This window comes from Ailuropoda melanoleuca, chromosome 2 (genome assembly GCF_002007445.2).
Source record: "Ailuropoda melanoleuca isolate Jingjing chromosome 2, ASM200744v2, whole genome shotgun sequence".
Taxonomy (NCBI): Eukaryota; Metazoa; Chordata; class Mammalia; order Carnivora; family Ursidae; genus Ailuropoda; species Ailuropoda melanoleuca.
The window spans coordinates 145,756,788-145,773,527 of record NC_048219.1 but is presented as its reverse complement, the minus strand read 5'-3'; the positions used below and the strand labels follow the sequence as shown (position 1 = coordinate 145,773,527).

At 38.4% G+C, this 16,740-nt stretch overlaps 1 protein-coding gene across 1 annotated transcript in view; it reads left to right on the top strand.

Annotated features, from left to right (window-relative positions):
• The window catches only part of PDE11A (phosphodiesterase 11A), a 374,013-nt gene that overhangs the window by 78,582 nt on the left and 278,691 nt on the right, over positions 1-16,740 (top strand). The window lies entirely within an intron of this gene.

Below are 16,740 nucleotides of genomic sequence, written 5' to 3'. Positions count from 1 at the left end.
TTCCTCTCCCACTCCCCCTGCTTGTGTTCCCTCTCTCGCTGGCTGTCTCTATCTCTGTCAAATAAATAAATAAAATCTTAAAAAAAAAAAGAGCTGAGAATGAAAAAAATAAAAAGAAGAATTAAAAAAAAAGAGGGGGAGCGCCTGGGTGGCTCAGATGGTTAAGGGTCTGCCTTCAGCTCAGGTTGTGATTTCGGGGTCCTGGGATCAAGTCCCACAACGGGCTCCCTGCTCAGTAGTGAGTCTGCTTCTCCCTCTTCCTCTGACCCTCTTCTGGTTTGTGCTCTCTCTGTCTGTCTCTCTCAAATAAATAAATAAAATCTTGCAAAAAAAAANCTCAAAAAAAAAAAAAAAAATCTTGAAAAAAAAAAAAAAAGAATCTCCGTTCTCCAGCCAATATTGAAGTAAAGTACATATTGTCATGTTCTTTGACAATCTCAGTCATGCTGGAATTACGTCAAAATACTTAGGTGAGATTCTAGACTGGTATGGTTTTGATGCTCTTAAGCTGATATTTGGATAGAACAATGTTATATTATGTTAAACTGAGGAATCTTAAAAAAATTGATATGCAAATCAGTAGTCTGCTTGGCTTAAGAAACTTAAAAGGGTGCTACAACTATTTATCTACTGTGATCATTGATTTTTGGTAGTTAATACATATGTATTTAAGAGTAAAAGGAACCCGGGATGCCTGGGTGGCTCAGTCGGTTAAGCATCTGCCTTTGGCTCAGGTCATGATCCCCGGTCAATCCCACAACCTGGGATTGAGCCCTGCATCAGGCTCCCTGCTCAGCGGGGAGCCTGCTTCTCCCTCTCCTGATCCCCCTGCTTGTGCTCTCTCTCTCTCTTTCTCTCTGTCTCTGTCAAATAAATAAATAAATAATCTTTTAAAAAAAAGAGTAAAAGGAACCTCTGGAGTAAAACTATATGGAATGTACGCTTAAAAACTATAAGAAATAGAAAATATTGGTGAAAATAGGTTTTGAGTAAGTGGAAGGCACAGGTTTATTGGAAAGACAAATAGCATGAATGGTAGGAATATTTTAAGCTTCTCTTTATCATCTCACTACATAAAACATTTTGTTTTAAGCATTTTCGATGGGAGCATTTTGACAGACTTAAAGCCAGAAGCCACCCAGGAATCTTGTTCTACCTTTAGCCCCCATCCCAATTCTGGGTAATTTTTACTTTCCACTTTATTAATTTATACACTGTTTGGAAACTTTTAAACTTTGAGTTTGTATTGCTTTTATTTCTGGAATGAATCTTGTTTGTCTGTGTATTATTGTTTTAATATATTGCTGGGTTCGGTTACCAGTTGATAAATGGGATTGATCTATAGCCTTTTCAGAATGTTTTTTAAAAGATTTTATTTTTAAGTAATCTCTACACTCAGTGTAGGGCTCAAACTCACAACCCTGAGATCAAGCGTCGAGCACTCTACTGACTGAGCCAGCCAGGTGCCCCTTCATATTATTTCTAACTCCACTATTTTTATTAAGATTATTTAGGCATATTATTTTAAATTTAGGAAAAAAGCAGAAAGATATTGTTTAGTCTGTTATACTTGGGAAACCTCCAAAGGGTTATCAGGTACTCCCCCAAAAGCATTATTAAAAATAAGTTTTACTCTAAGTATTATGTGTTATTTACGGAAGAGTTAGAAATTTAATTAGGGTCTCCTATGCAGTCTGAAGCTGACAGTAGGAGATTTTATTATGGCCCAAATGTCCTTCCCCCATGTCTCTAATACATACCCTGTTGAAAAGAAAACTCAGGAAACTTACAAGAAGAAGATAATGCTTTTCCTTTAGGTAGATGTTTTGCAGCATGTAAAACTCATGCCCTCATAAGAATCTAAGAGTCCTATCTTGACCAGCCAAGAAGATATTGCTGGATGACCCTTTCTACAGTTTGTTTTATGGAAGCAATACATATATTTTCATTTCCAAATATAAAACTATATTATATTCTAAATATTTTTTCAAACTATCCTGTTGGAAACTTATAACTCTGGAAATCACTGCTCTAAATTTCTACAGTAAAACCCATAAGTTGTGTTGTTGATCAACCACATGATTTAAAAGGCAAAAGTGTTGGGATGCCTGGGTGGCTCAGTTGGTTAAGCATCTGCCTTCAGCTCAAGTCATGATCCCAGGGTCCTGGGATCGAGGTCCGCATAGGGCCCGCTGCTCAGTGCAGAGCCTGCTTCTCCCTTCCTGTCTGCTGCTCCCCCTGCTTGTGCTTTCTCTCTCTCTTTCTCTCTCTCTGTCAAAATCTAAAAAAAAAAAAAGACAAAAGTGTCACAATTGTGACTTTAAAGGTGGAATTGCAACGTCTGAAGTGCAGAAAACTCAAGACACAAGTGAATTCTCATTAACCATCATTTGATTAGAGTAATTCATGTTTCCTTCTGAGATGAGTGCATGGTTACTAACCATATGTAGTTTGTACTAGGTTAAGTTATCCCCATTTTCACCTGTCTCCATTGGTGTGGGGATGAAGTTCACCAGAGAAAGAACGTCTGTTTTGCTTATAAATATAATATATACACATAATTTTTCAAAGCTGAAACTGTAGTAGTTTGTGTTTTAGGTTGGATCAAAATGTCACACAGTTGATTTTCTCTCTCTCTCTCCTCCCTTCCTTCTCCTCCATCTTGTTCCTTAAAGGATTTGTGACAACTGATGGGAAATACTGGGATATGATTAAAAGTCTCATTGCCAGATGAGGCGATGAGTTGGAAGTTCTCTAGGGCTCTTTTTTTCATGCAGATTTTGGGAACATAAGGGCCGCACGCTGCTTGGATATGATTGTAATTTCTGACTACATTCAGTCTTGACCAGAATGTGTCATTGATCCACCGTCTTTCCGGTATGGGGTGAGGCTGGAATGTTCTAGTGACTCCTAGTATTGAGATAGATGCTCCTAGGTCTCAGGTTGAAGGAATTTCGGACCGGGGGCAGTGACTTATTGAGAATGCACAGGGGAAATAGTACTATTCAAGGAGATAAAACATTTTGTGATCTGCCAACCAGGAAAGCTGCTCTCTCAAAGTGGGGAAATTCATCAACATAATGAAGAACCTTGTTAATGTATAAGTGTTACTATTAGGATTTTGGCCCTAGTGGATCAGTTAGTGAATCCGTTTCACTACCGTGTAAATGGCAGAAATCCCTGATTTGTGCATGAAGGAATTCACAGGAAAAAAAATCCTCTGTTTTACAGAGGAAATGAGCTTTCATTTCCTTTCTTATTTATAGCTTGCCTTGGAGTGTGATAGGAAGATTTAGCCCTGGGCAGAGTATTCCTCTGAACTTCATTCATTCTGTGCTATGACTAATAGCTTTTTCTCATAACCACATCGAGGATTGATACTGCTTTAGGAAACAGCATTCCACATCTCTAGTGAACTGCGGCGTATCTTTCTTGAAGCAGAGTGAATTGCTCGTATTGTCATTTTTATGTATTTTCTGATGTAATAGAGGCACGAAGGCTATTGATTGCTTTAGACTTTCTGATGGATACTGAGGACCATTTAATATCATGTTGTGCAAAACAACTGAATCAGACTCTGAGCTCACCAAAGTTCAGCAGGCAAGCCTATTTGCTGAACTCTATATCATACTGAAATTTTGCAAGCAGAAGTGATGCATGTTTATGTACAGAAAGCACACTATCCTGGGTGTATCTGGAAGACTTTGGTTAGTTTTGAGCGAGGAAAAAATAATGCAGCTACCAAAGACTTCAAGAAGATTTCAGAGACTCTAACTTCAATATATCTCTCGCCCGCACACTTGTTGTAAGAATAGGCTTTCTCCACAGCTGCTCTCTGTGAACCTCAGCTTGACTTACCCTTTTGACTTCCAGCACTAATTCTCGTCTTAATCCCAGAGCCCCAGACATGAAGAAAACATGGGCTCCCACACAGGAATAGGCCTAGACAGTTCAGACTCTGTGGTGGGGCCAACAATAGAATTTGTAGGGCCCAGTGCAGAATGAAAATGCCGGGCCCCTAGTTTAAAAAGTATTAAGGATTTTAAGCCTGTGACAATAGGGAGCGTTAAACCAAGCTCAGGACTCTTCTAAGAAAGAGTGTTCTGTGACTACACGGGTCGCATGCCTGGGAAGCTGGCCCAGCTCCTTGGTCTGGAAATACAGAGAGAGAGGGATTTGCTTTCAGTCTACAGGGTTTAGAAAGCAGTAATAGAATGGATAAATTTTAGGTAGATAGAATGCAATAGAATGGCATCTCAGAAAATCAACTTTAAGGAAACCACTGAAGTTCCAAGGTGGATGATGATAGCTTACACTCCTTTATACAGTAGCAAACTCCTTTTTCTGAGAAGTTTCACTGGGTAGATTCAAGAGTTTCTTATTTGTGCCAGCCTCGGTCAAGGGGATCCATGGAGGCCTTGAGAGGTGACTCCTGAAGGCTCAGTTTAGGTATAGGTTACATTCTCAAATTCCTGGGATAATCATAGAAAGCTAGGAGTCAATGTTTTGTTTATGGCTCCAGACCTGATTTGCTTTAATTAGTTAGAGCTTTAGAGTGAAGATTCTCACAAAACTTAGAAGAGATGGCAAACATCGCCTCACAAGATTTGGTGTGTGGCAGTGGTGGCACCCAGTGACTTCTCATGCTTAACTCACTAGAAATTATGTTTGTAGTTAATCTTCTCACTAGTGACTAATTTTACACAGCTGGTCAGCTTTTAATGGATAGACTGTGACAATGGAGGAAAAAGTACTAACTTTCTTTGAGGGAATGTTCTAGAGCCATTGAAAAGCTAGTTAACGAGTATTGCCTGGTTCTTTTTGCAGTAACACAAAGTATTAAGCAAAAAATGAAAACATATAATAAGTGATAAAAATTAAAACACAACAGAGAAATTTATTCTAAAGTTCTATAAGAAGAAAGTAGACCTTGTCTTATTAGTGCAGTAGTTACATATAGAATATTTATTTCCAAACGAAATAATTCTAGAGACAAGAGTCTATCTTTTCTCTTTTCCCCTCCTTTTTCTACTCATCTAGCAGTTAAAGGAAGCATTCATTTATTTCTGATGAGAAAAAATAGCTCATTCAGAGATGTGAAACTAACATTTACAGAGTGGTTCACTGTGTTAGACACCTTTGTATGTAGCATCTCTGTTTTATGCCATTACCCAATTTGCTATGTATCACTGCACTTAGAGATAAGGAAAATTTGGTTCAAACAGTAAACATTTCACTACTGGATGTTCCTCAGAATAGTGATTCTGTAAGTTGTTGTGATAGTGGAATACTTGGGAAAATTCTTGATCTTTTTTAAAAGATTTTATTTATTTACTTGAGAGAGAAGAAGTGAGAGAGAGAGCAGGAGCAGAGGGGAGAGGGAGAAGCAGACTCCCCACTGAGCAGGGAGCCCAACGCAGGGCTTTATCCTGGAACTCCAGGACCATGACCTGAGCCAAAGGCAGACACCCAACCAACTGAGCCACCCAGGCTCCCCTACTTGATTTTGATCAAGCGTTAAGGAAGATGAGGCAACTTGGAGTATATAATTGACACTTTTTGAGGCCCTTGTTCTTTGCCCTTTTCCCTCTTTTTTTCCCATGAGGGTTACGGGGCTCTGTGGCTCTCAGTACTGACTGTAGGAAAAGCTGCTCTCAGAATAAAGCAATAAAGAAAATAGTATGCACTACAGCATCATAGACATCTGTAAGCTGGTGGGGTGTACTTAGCAGACAGAGGGTCTTCATGGAATCCCTGAGATTTTACTATACAATCAATGGGTAAATCTGCCTTTGTTTGCAAACATACTCCGAGGGATGTAGTTTTAGGAATGTTTGTTGAAAAATGTGGACAACTTTCAAAGTTAACATTTTAATTTCCAAGATTTGAATCAGTTATCAAACCACAGTTCTTTCAGTAAAATCAATGTTATTTTAAAGTTATTGCATACTCTGTAAAATCTGATGTACTAGATGAAGTAAAAAATAAGATCACAGGGGCGCCTGGGTGGCACAGTCATTAAGAGTCTGTCTTCGGCTCAGGGCATGATCCCAGAGTTCTGGGATCGAGCCCCATATCAGGCTCTTCCGCTAGGAGCCTGCTTCTTCCTCTCCCACTCCCCCTGCTTGTGTTCCCTCTCTCACTGGCTGTCTCTGTCAAATAAATAAATAAAATCTTAAAAAAAATAAGATCACAATCATATATAAGAAGGCTTCTTATCTGATATAGTCAGGACTGGTAATTGGTTAGTTAAGCCACACATTCATTGAAAATAATCATATGCCTCTTAAACATTTTTACTTTAATTTAAAATATTAATGCACATTCATTGGATAGTCTTATCTTGTTGGACAAGTATTTTCTTTGTGGATCCACTAATACAGGAACACTTTGTTTTCCTTATTTAAACCATACCCATAGTGTGTTATCTATGACTGACCATTTAGTTTGATTTAAAATGGAGCTAGAGTTAGGAGGAACTTGTGAAGAAATCTAAAGAAATCGACAATTCTTGTGTAGGCTTTTATGATGTTTCTCCAATTTTTTACAGCTATTTTATCCACATGTAACTGGAGAGCACTTATTGATGACACAATTTTATCAAACTCTCTGGCTTTTAACTTAATTTTCCTAGAAAAAATAAAATAATTATTTTTTCGTGGTTTTTTGTTTTTTGTTATAAAAAACATATTTGAACTTAACAATAAGAAGTGCAACGGGCACAAACAGGTTTGGGAACAAATACAATCGACACTTGGTAGGCAGACACAGCTAGTGGGAGCAGGTAGTGCCGGAGTACTGGTTCCCTGGCCACAACCTGGCAGCATGAAGCAGATGTGTCTGTGTCATCTTCCACGTTGAGACATTCAGGGAAGTGGGGAGTTAAGCTCCTACCATCAAAGTAATACACTCTCGATTCCCTTGTCTCTTCTTAGCCATGTAACATAAACTGGTTTGAGAACAAACTGTGGCAATGCATTAATAAGGTTTAGTAAGGTTAAAATTCAGTACTCTGAGTGATTATTTTCCCAAAAAGGTTTATGATTCATCTACACTATTCATTTCAGCTGCCAACCCTGCTTGACATGTAGGTTTGTTGAAGAAAGCAAGCACTACTGTAACTACCATAAGCAGAAATGCTGATAGGCACAGCGCAGTGTCACGTATCAGAAGCCATGGAGGACAGCTACTGAAAATCAAATACGCACTTTATTTCAGCTTATCAAATGCCAGTCCATTTATTAGTTTATTAGAGCTACTGGAGTGTATTTCACAAAAGGGCTTATTTGTGCAGTTTGGAGGTACCTGAGAGAAGTTGGAAGGCTCTTAGAAAGAGTTTTTGAATTTCTACTTTATGAATGGCAGGGTGGTATAGTAACAGCTAAATTGGGACACAGAATGCCTAAGTAGTGTGCCGAGGCTGTAAAGCCAGGCAGCCTAGGAGCCAGGTAGACCTCAGGCTGCGTGCTGCCCGCCTTCATGCCTCTACCTCTACAAGGCAAGCCAGGGGCTTTGGCATAAAGCATTCTTGGATTCAAGCTTGGCTCTGCAACTCAGTAGTTGTGTAAATTTGGCAAATTACACCTTTGTTTCCTCTTTATTAACAGGGAAAGCTGAGTACTAATCTCATGGGATTTTTGGGCAAGGTTTATGTGAAGGGATATCTACTAATCACAATGCCTAGAGTCTAATAAGAACTTAGTAAATGGTAGTCTTTATTATATTATCATTATTATGACTTAAGCATTAGATAGATTACTAAAGCCAAGGAGCTTTTGACTTAATTGGGGACGGAAACATATAAGTAGGTGCAAATTAATGTAGAATCAGCAATAAAAGCATAAAGAATAAAACTCCATAATTTGAAAATGCTTGAAGAAGACACAGGTACAACCTTGATTTGCTTTCTTTCTAGGTTTGCTTTGGCTCAATTAAAACTGTACATGTAATGGAGCACCTGGGTGGCTCAGTTGGTTAAGCGCCTGCCTTCAGTTTAGGTCATGATCTCAGAGTTCTGGGATTGAGCTCAGCAGGGAGCCTGTTTTTCCTGCTCCCTCTGCTGTTTCCGCTGCTTGTGCTCTCTGGCTTTCTCTCACTCTCTGTCAAATGAATAAATAAACTCTTTTAAAAAAATAGTGTACATGTAATATATACAAATATGGAACCATTATGTTGTACAGCTGTACCTAATATAATGTTATAATTTAATTATATACAAATTTTAAAAGTGTGTATATGCCATTCCTACCTACCTGCAGCAATATGCTATTGATTTCACAAGAAAATTATTAATTCCAGATTTTTATATATGGACTGTCTAACTTTTCCTTTGCCCTGCTGTTACAGTCTTTTGAGATTAGCAAGCAATTTCATGCATTTTTGCTATGCATCAGTTTTACTCTTCCATTCAGCACCAGCCTAAAATCAGCAGAGTATTAAGGCACTCTCAAATTATGGTAGATCTTTTCTAGTAATTGGCACATTTCACATTTTTATAAAAACTACTTTTTCCCCCTAAGCTCTGCAACAATTGAATAGCTAAGTAAAAGAGTTTCTAAGAAGGAAATATGAGTACCAGTATATTAAAGAGAAGATATGTTGCTAATTTGTTTCACTAACTGATGCTACTTTGGGAGTTGGCTTTGTCATGCACTTCTGATTAAGAGTCCCTCATTGGCTTCAGAATTCTTTATCTGGAAGGTCACTTTTCTAAGCTGTCAATGTCAGTCACCTTGCTTAGTTGACTGAAACAATCAGATTACACAGACTTAATGACTAAACTTATTTATATTATGGTTATAACCAGTGAACTAACAGTTCTTAGTTTCCTGTCTTGTGCTTCAACTATAAATTCACTGGTACCATGTGTTTAAAAATAATAAAGACTAAGGAACTTGGAACATACGATAAAGTTTTCTTTAGCCCATTAAATAATAAAACCTTCATGAATGTATGTTTCATTTTTCAAATAACTAGTTCATCACAGTAAATAATAGGAGTCTTTAAAGTAGCTTCTTACCTGTAGTGGAAGACCTGAGTGTGTTTTCTATGTAATCATTATAGCTACTTTCTTTCCATTTATGTAATCGTTCCTCATCTTCATTCTGTGCTGCAGTCTCAAGAGTTTTCCGGTTTACTTTAGGGCCACTTAAATTGGATCCGTTTTTAGAGTAGATGCTGATGAAAATAAGCGCCAGTTGCCCGTTGCTTATAGTGCCATCTTGTGGCCTTGATCCATTACTGTGCCCATGAGCAATGAAGGCAAGCCCTCAGTTGGGGCCAGATGTGTCCCTAGTGAGTATAGGGATTATATTGCTTTCAGCTAACTACGTGAGAAAACTGAGGTAAGCACAAACCATAGTTATAATGAGCATTGACCATTACTGAAGACAAATTAAAAATTAAAACGAATCATCTCTGAATTATTTGACGGACTCAAAGGGAAAATGTGATTTACTCTATGAAGGTTTAGATTGGTAATTTCATTTTCATGATCACTTGCATGGTACAAATAGAGGTAGATATACATTTGGATTCTTTGTCTTTTTGGGGAGGCTGCTATCAAGAAGTTACATTTGGCTAGTACTTTTTAGAGGGCAAAAAAAAAATTGGTGCCTGAAATTTCACCTTGTTAAATTGTAAAATAACTAATTTCTTGTCTCTATTTGATTCTTCTCTTCTCTTCACACTAGCATATGAACCTTTTTTTTTCTCTGCTGCATGTTCTTTTAGAGAAAGTCATTTAAATGAATGTGGATCAGTACAGCCCTGAATAAAAATATAAAGGTGCTAGGGCACCTGGGTGTCTCAGTTGGTTAAGCGTCCAACTCTTGATTTCAGCTCAGGTCATGATCTCAGGGTCTTGAGATCAAGCCCCATGTTGTCAGGCTCCCTGCTCAGCGGAGAGTGTGGTGGGGATCCTCTCCCTCTCCCTCCACCCCTCGCCCTGCTTGCATGTGCTTGCTCGCTCTCAAATAAATAAATAAATCCTAAAATAAATAAACAAATAAAGGTACTATATGTTCTATTGCCCTGCATTTTGTCCTCAAATATTCCTATTTTTATTTCTTATGTTACCTAATTTGAAGGCTTTTATAGGTGTACCCATGACTGCAGTGTTAGGAGATCAAACCTTCATAGCATGTTCCAGCTTTGGGCAAAAATATATGTCATTTTGTAAAGCATATGAAGAAGTAGAGAAGAATATATAGTGTTGGGGTATTATTATTTTTCATGATGAAAATGGGCTTAGAATGAGGGTTATGGCAGAGAAAACTGCACAACAAAAAGTCCACATTACTCATTAAAACCTTTAAAGAGAAAACAAAAGAAATTTGTTGAAAAGAATTCAATTTGATTCATAAGTATGTAATTTATACTCATTTAAATTTCACTGAAGAGCAGTTCTCCCTTCCAGTTGTGATGAGCATAATTGAGGTTGTTATATGATTAACAAATGGTTCAGAATAGAGGTACACTCTCTTTTCTGTGGGATGCACTTTCGCAGGCTGGGCTGCATAGGTCTGTGGCAATTTTCCTTTCCTCAAGACCCGGAAACCATGGATAACAGAGGAGTCAACACCCAGCCATTCCAGATTCAGCTAAGAGCAGGAAACTCACTACTTTATACCAAAATCACTACATGGAAAAAACAAAAACAAAACACAAGTATTCCTTACTTTAAAAAGAAAAAGAATCAGAAAACAAATCACTAGAGAAGGATATTCTGTAATTTTAAAATACTTTATTTTCTAACCTATCTCTTGCAAAATATCTCTAGCAAAATAGCTTAGTAAATAATAGTTATGGGTTGATTGTCTTCTCCTCAAAAAGCTAAGTTGAAGTCCTAACCTCTGGCACCTTAGGATGTGACCTTATTTGGAAATAGGGCCTTTACAGAGGTAATTAATTTAAAATGAAGTCAGTAGGCCCTAATCCAATAGGACTGGTGTCCTTTTAAAAGCGGAAACTGGGACACAGAAACAGTCATGTCCAGAGAATAAATTATGTGAAGAGACACAGGGAAAATGCTATGTGAAAACAGGGGCAATGCTGACATAAGCCAANTGCTATGTGAAAACAGGGACAATGCTGACATAAGCCAACGAATGTCTGGTGCCCCCAGAAACTAGAAGAGGAAGGATCTTTCCCCTAGAGGATTCACAGGGATAGAGCCCTTCAAACACCTTGATTTAAGATTTCTAGCCTCTAGTACTGTGAGATAATACATTTCTGTTGTTCTAAGTCACTCAGTTTGTGGTGCTTTGTTACGGCAGTCCTAGGAAACGAATGCAGTCGTAACACTGAACTGGTACTTACTACCTTGCCCTATGAGCACTTACAGAAGTTGTCTTATTTACACCTAATAATAACCTTCAGAAATCTATTATTATCTTCCCAAGATACTAACGGATGAAAATACTAACTTCCTGAGAGGTTAAATGATTTGCCTAAGATCAGGGTTAGTAAGTGAGTGAGCTGGGATTTGAAGCCAGGTCAGTTTAACTCAAGAGTCTGGTGTGTGTGTGTGTGTGTGTGTGTGTGTGTGTGTGTGTGTGTGTTTTCCTTACTGGATTGTTTAGGGCTGCAGCCACTTTCGTACCACTCTCATGTCTCATCTGGAACCATTCACCTCCATTTGGAGGAGAATTTCTCTTGGCATTAACGGGCAACCCCAGCCTTGGCTTTCAAGGGCATGAGTAAAACTCCATTTCTCTGACAATAAAGGCTTGGTAATATTCTCTTGTCTCTGTAATTTGAAATTTATAACCTTATTGGCCTCGTCTCCCACACCTCTCCATTTCTTTCCGCCTCTTTACATCACCCAAATCAATGTAGTTTAATATGTGTATCGGAGTGAAAAATCTACATTGAGTCAATTTTCTGCTTCAAAAGAATTTCTTTAAAAAAATCCAACCAATGTATTTGTCAAAGTCTAAATAAACCTGCACTGAACTATGTATATCAGAGATACTCAAAACTGGGCTAACACTTAAAACCCAAAATGTCATCAGTGAAACTAATCCTGTCATTCTGAGAGCAGAATTGTTTTTTTGAAATCTCAGAATGAGTGCCTTTTGGGTTAATAATTATTTCTGCTACAGTTTAATTCCATTCCATGATCCCCAAAACCAAGAAATAAATTTAATTTATAACAGTGCCATGGGTTGATACAGTTAAAAAAGGAATTCTAGTTAGACCAATAGTTAAGCAAAACAGACAGCTGATTGTACATTAGTCATATGATATCAAAACTAAAGCCATCAAATTAGATTTCTGTGAGCTCATTAGAAATACAAAGAGAGAATTAGAAACCTCAGTTTATATTTGACTGTTAACCCCTAAAAATTCTCCTCTGACATTCTTGTTGTAGACTCAGAATGTCAACTTCCACTTCGTCTTCCACATTAAAGCAGTAGACTTTGAATTTTTGACTCTAACCTATTGTCACAACAGCCAGGGGAAGAGTTTCAAGGGATGGTAGACATTGTCAGCTGCCCGAGGGAGAGTAAAAGGATGACTAAGAAGACCTGATACTTAGGGGATCAGTATTTACTGAAGCAAATGTTTTTACTNGTGTTTGACTCTAACCCATTGTCACAACAGCCAGGGGAAGAGTTTCAAGGGATGGTAGACATTGTCAGCTGCCCCGGAGAGTAAAAGGATGACTAAGAAGACCTGATACTTAGGGGATCAGTATTTACTGAAGCAAATGTTTTTACTGTGGTTTGATCAAATGGTCATCTAGGGAATATCCAGTCATGCACGAGTAATAGAGCTGTCAGAGGGATAAAAGTCACTGGGTTCTATAAGATCGGTCAGCTGAATGCAAGAAAACCCTCCTGCTTGGTAGGTGTTGCATGCTCCAGCAAACACTGCTACACAGACAGACTGTCCATGAGCGAGGCCTGAGGCAGTTCACCCAACAGCCTCTACGCTCCCTGAGCCGTCTGTCTTACCACAGTACGAGGATAGCAATCCTCTGGAGGAGATTTCCTTTCACTTTTTCTTTTCAAATTGTTTTTTTTTCTTTTCTCTAACACAGTGTTTATAAAGTAGGGAGGAAAAGTCAAGAGCTTTGCATATTTGTAGATGAGAACTCATACAGGTTCGGTGACTTGCCCAGGGCCCCAGAACTGGGGAATGGCTGTATTGGCGAGGCCAGGAAAGCTCCAGAGTCACAGCAATTATTCTGCTGCCACTGAGCCTTTCTGTTTTAGGAGGCTTTTCCCAAAGCCCTGGATTTCCATCCTGCTATCTTGCCTGACTAAACTAAATTAAAATCAAACTACAGTAAACTAAATAACTAAAACACAGATCTGTCCTGAGTTGAGGAATGTCAGGTAGGGACACCCTTTACTGACCAGTTAGTTATTGGCCACCCAGCACACATTTACATTTACAACTGAAATGTCACAAAATGGTACTTACCCTTACTATAGTCAATGCACGCTGATATTTTTTGCTGTATTTTATTTCATTTACAAAAACGCTCTGTTCCAGGCTCAACTGATTTCACAGCCCAACTAGTGGGTCGAGATGCGAAGTGTGAGAAACACTGCCTTTGAGCCCTTGTCGAGTGTCCTGAATCACAGGACAGGCATCTGATAGGGCTGGCAGCACCTGCCTGCTCTGCTTCACACCTGTCCTCTTCAACTGCTTTCTCCTCTCTAGCCCTATCCTGTCTACATGAGGTGAAGCTTTTCCCATCTATCATCTAATCTATATCAGTCTGCGCCAGGGGTACTAAGAATGCTGATTTGATTTCTTTAACTGGTTATTTTACTACTTTGCTCTATATTATCATGCCATGGTGTATGGCTCACTCTGATTCACCACCTGCCTCAGCGTTCCTTGTTGTACCTGCTCTGGTTCATCTCCTTTACCTGGTCTTGAAGTGCTGGCATCCCCAAAGGTGCTATCCTTTGTTCTCTTTTCTGTTCTTCACTCTCATTAGCCTCATTAGTGCATCCTCCCTATCATGTTGAATGAAGGTCACTAAGTTTCTTTCATTTCTGAAGCTCTTCCGCTGGCTTCTCAAATGGTACACATCCCAGACCCAACCCACTGCCTTCCTACCCTGGTGCCCTGACTTTAGTCTTTCTCTTGAGTTGTCTGAGTTATTTAATGAAATCACCATTCTTTTAGCAAACCAGCCTAGAGACCTTACCATCATCCTTGATTCTACTCCTCCCTTTAATTTCATGTCCAATATCCAATTGGCTGTCAAATTCTATCAGTTTTACTTACAAAAGACTCTGGGATCTGTAACCTTTAAAAGTGATAGTTTATAACTCCACATTGATGATTCTCACTATCTCTCTGGAGTACTTTTGCTGGAGTTAGATTTTTACAGTCCTAATGTGACTCTGTCACTCATGTCAAGTCTCTGAAAACTCTATTGCTTCCAGCATAAAATGCAAACCCTTAGGATGACATTTGAATCATTTTAGTTGAAATCATTTCAACTACTTCTTGAGTCTCATTTCTAGACACACTGCCCATTGTTCACACTAAGTCACATTGGAATTCTTGCCAATTACAGGACCCAGAATGCATCTTCCCATCTCCTGATCTTTGCCTTTTTCAATTTCCTCAGTCTAGAATTCAGTTAAAGTCACTAACATTTATTGAAAATTCACTATAATGCTGCTCAGTATATGTTTGTTGGATTGAAATATCATCATTAGCTTCTCTTCTGAACATAAATATGAAAGCAGAGATCAAATCTTTTTCATCTTCATGTTTCCAACAATTAGCAGATTGCCAGAAGTATGGTAGGTACTCAAGAAATATTTACTTTGAAACAAGGGCTAAAGAATTACTAGTCTGCCTGGTTATATGTATTTTTAATATCCATATTCTCCTTAGGAGACACAAAGTAGTAAAATAACTAGTTAAAGAAATCAAATCAGCATTCTTTACGACCCACTAGCATGAATTGTCATTCACTAGGGGGAGAATAGCTATTTACAAGATTGGTGCTGACATAAATAGTTGCAAAACCACTTTTTTTCATCACTTAGATCTGATTGAATGTTTGTAGTATTGAGCTTGCTTATAACTTTTCTCTACATGAGCTTTTACACATAGAGGACCCTCAAGTTTTAGTATCATATATTACGGGTAACATCTCTACTCCCTGCTTTTTGATAGCAAAGTTTCCCAATACAATGTACATGAAACACTGGGTGTTTAAATCTGGATCATAATTAACAATGAAATTATGGCTGTGATGCAAACACTAGAGTCTTTAATAGCTAAATTCCTATTCATCCTATAGGAATTTACTTGACTGTGGACATTTTCACCTGAATAATTTGTTTTTTGAAATAGCTATATCCTGAAGCTTCAGTTTATTTAGATTTGTAGGTAATAATTCTTTTGACCTTCTCAACCAGTCAGCATTGATTAGGAGAGCACCAAAATTCTAAATCTTTTTTAGTTTGCTTTAGAAAAAACAATTTCTTCCTTAGGATAGTTCTGTGATACAGATTAAATTGGAGTTGATCAAAGAAAATCTACCAAATGAGAGAAATATTTGTCTTCTTAAGTGGGTTTGCCTGACTGAATTATTTTATTATTTTGGGAACCACAAGGAGATTTCATTAGTGTTGGCATAAAAGTAAATGTATACATTGATAAGCCTTGATTTTTTTAGGAGACAAAATAATCTCTTTCAGTTAAGGGATGGAATAAATATGGCCTCTCTGTCTCTTTAGTCTGTGGTAGCAAGTCTGTGTGAGATGACTCAAAATTAGCACCTTGTCTGGCTCAATCACCACTCTCCCATTTGAGAGGATATAGGATAGTGGCTAAAGACCATGGGCATTGGTATCAGTCAGGCTGTGGTTTGAATCCTGGTTTCACCATACAGTAACTGTGTGACCTTGGGCAAATGGCCTAGTCTCTCTCAGCCTCAATTTCCTCATCCATAAAATAGGTATTCATTCATTCAGCATATTTATTGAGCAAGTCCTATGTGCAAACTCAAGTTCTAGGAATCGGGGAAATAACAGTGAACACAACAGGCAAAAATCTTGACCTTCATGGCATTTACTAGTAGTAAGACAATAATAATAGTACCTACAGCCATGATTGTTGTAGGAATTAACTGATACAATAAAAGTATACAGCTTAGCACAAAGCCCAGCACCTCGTATATGTAGTAAGCTAGGGAGTGACTGTATAGTTTGACAGGTATACAGAAGAGGTGCTGGGAGGGTGTGTGTGGTCTGGGGAGAGGGTCGTTTGGGGTCATGTTGTTGAGGCTGAGGTTTATTGAACACTTGCTATTTGTCAGACCCTGTATCAGGTTCTTCTAACATACAGCAATCCAATGAGGCAAGTACTTCCACAGCATCTTACCCAGTCTGAAAGCATAGGGCTGGATGAGGGAGGCCATTGGAAACATGTATTTGTGACTGGCTGGATACTCTCCTGAAAGTTACCCTGTGCTTGTGCTTTAAGGTAAAAGCTATTTCATTTTTTAAACATTTTATTTTTTTTTAATTTAAATTCAATTAGCCAACATATATTACATCATTAGTTTAAGATGTAGAGTTCAGTTATTCATCAGTTGCATATAACACCCAGTGCTCATCACATCACACGCCCTCCTTAATGTTCATCACCCAATTACCCCATCCCCCCACCCACCTCCCCTCCAGCAACCCTCAGTTTGTTTCCTATAGTTAAGAGTCTCTCATGGTTTTTTCCCCTCTCTGATTTCTTCCCATT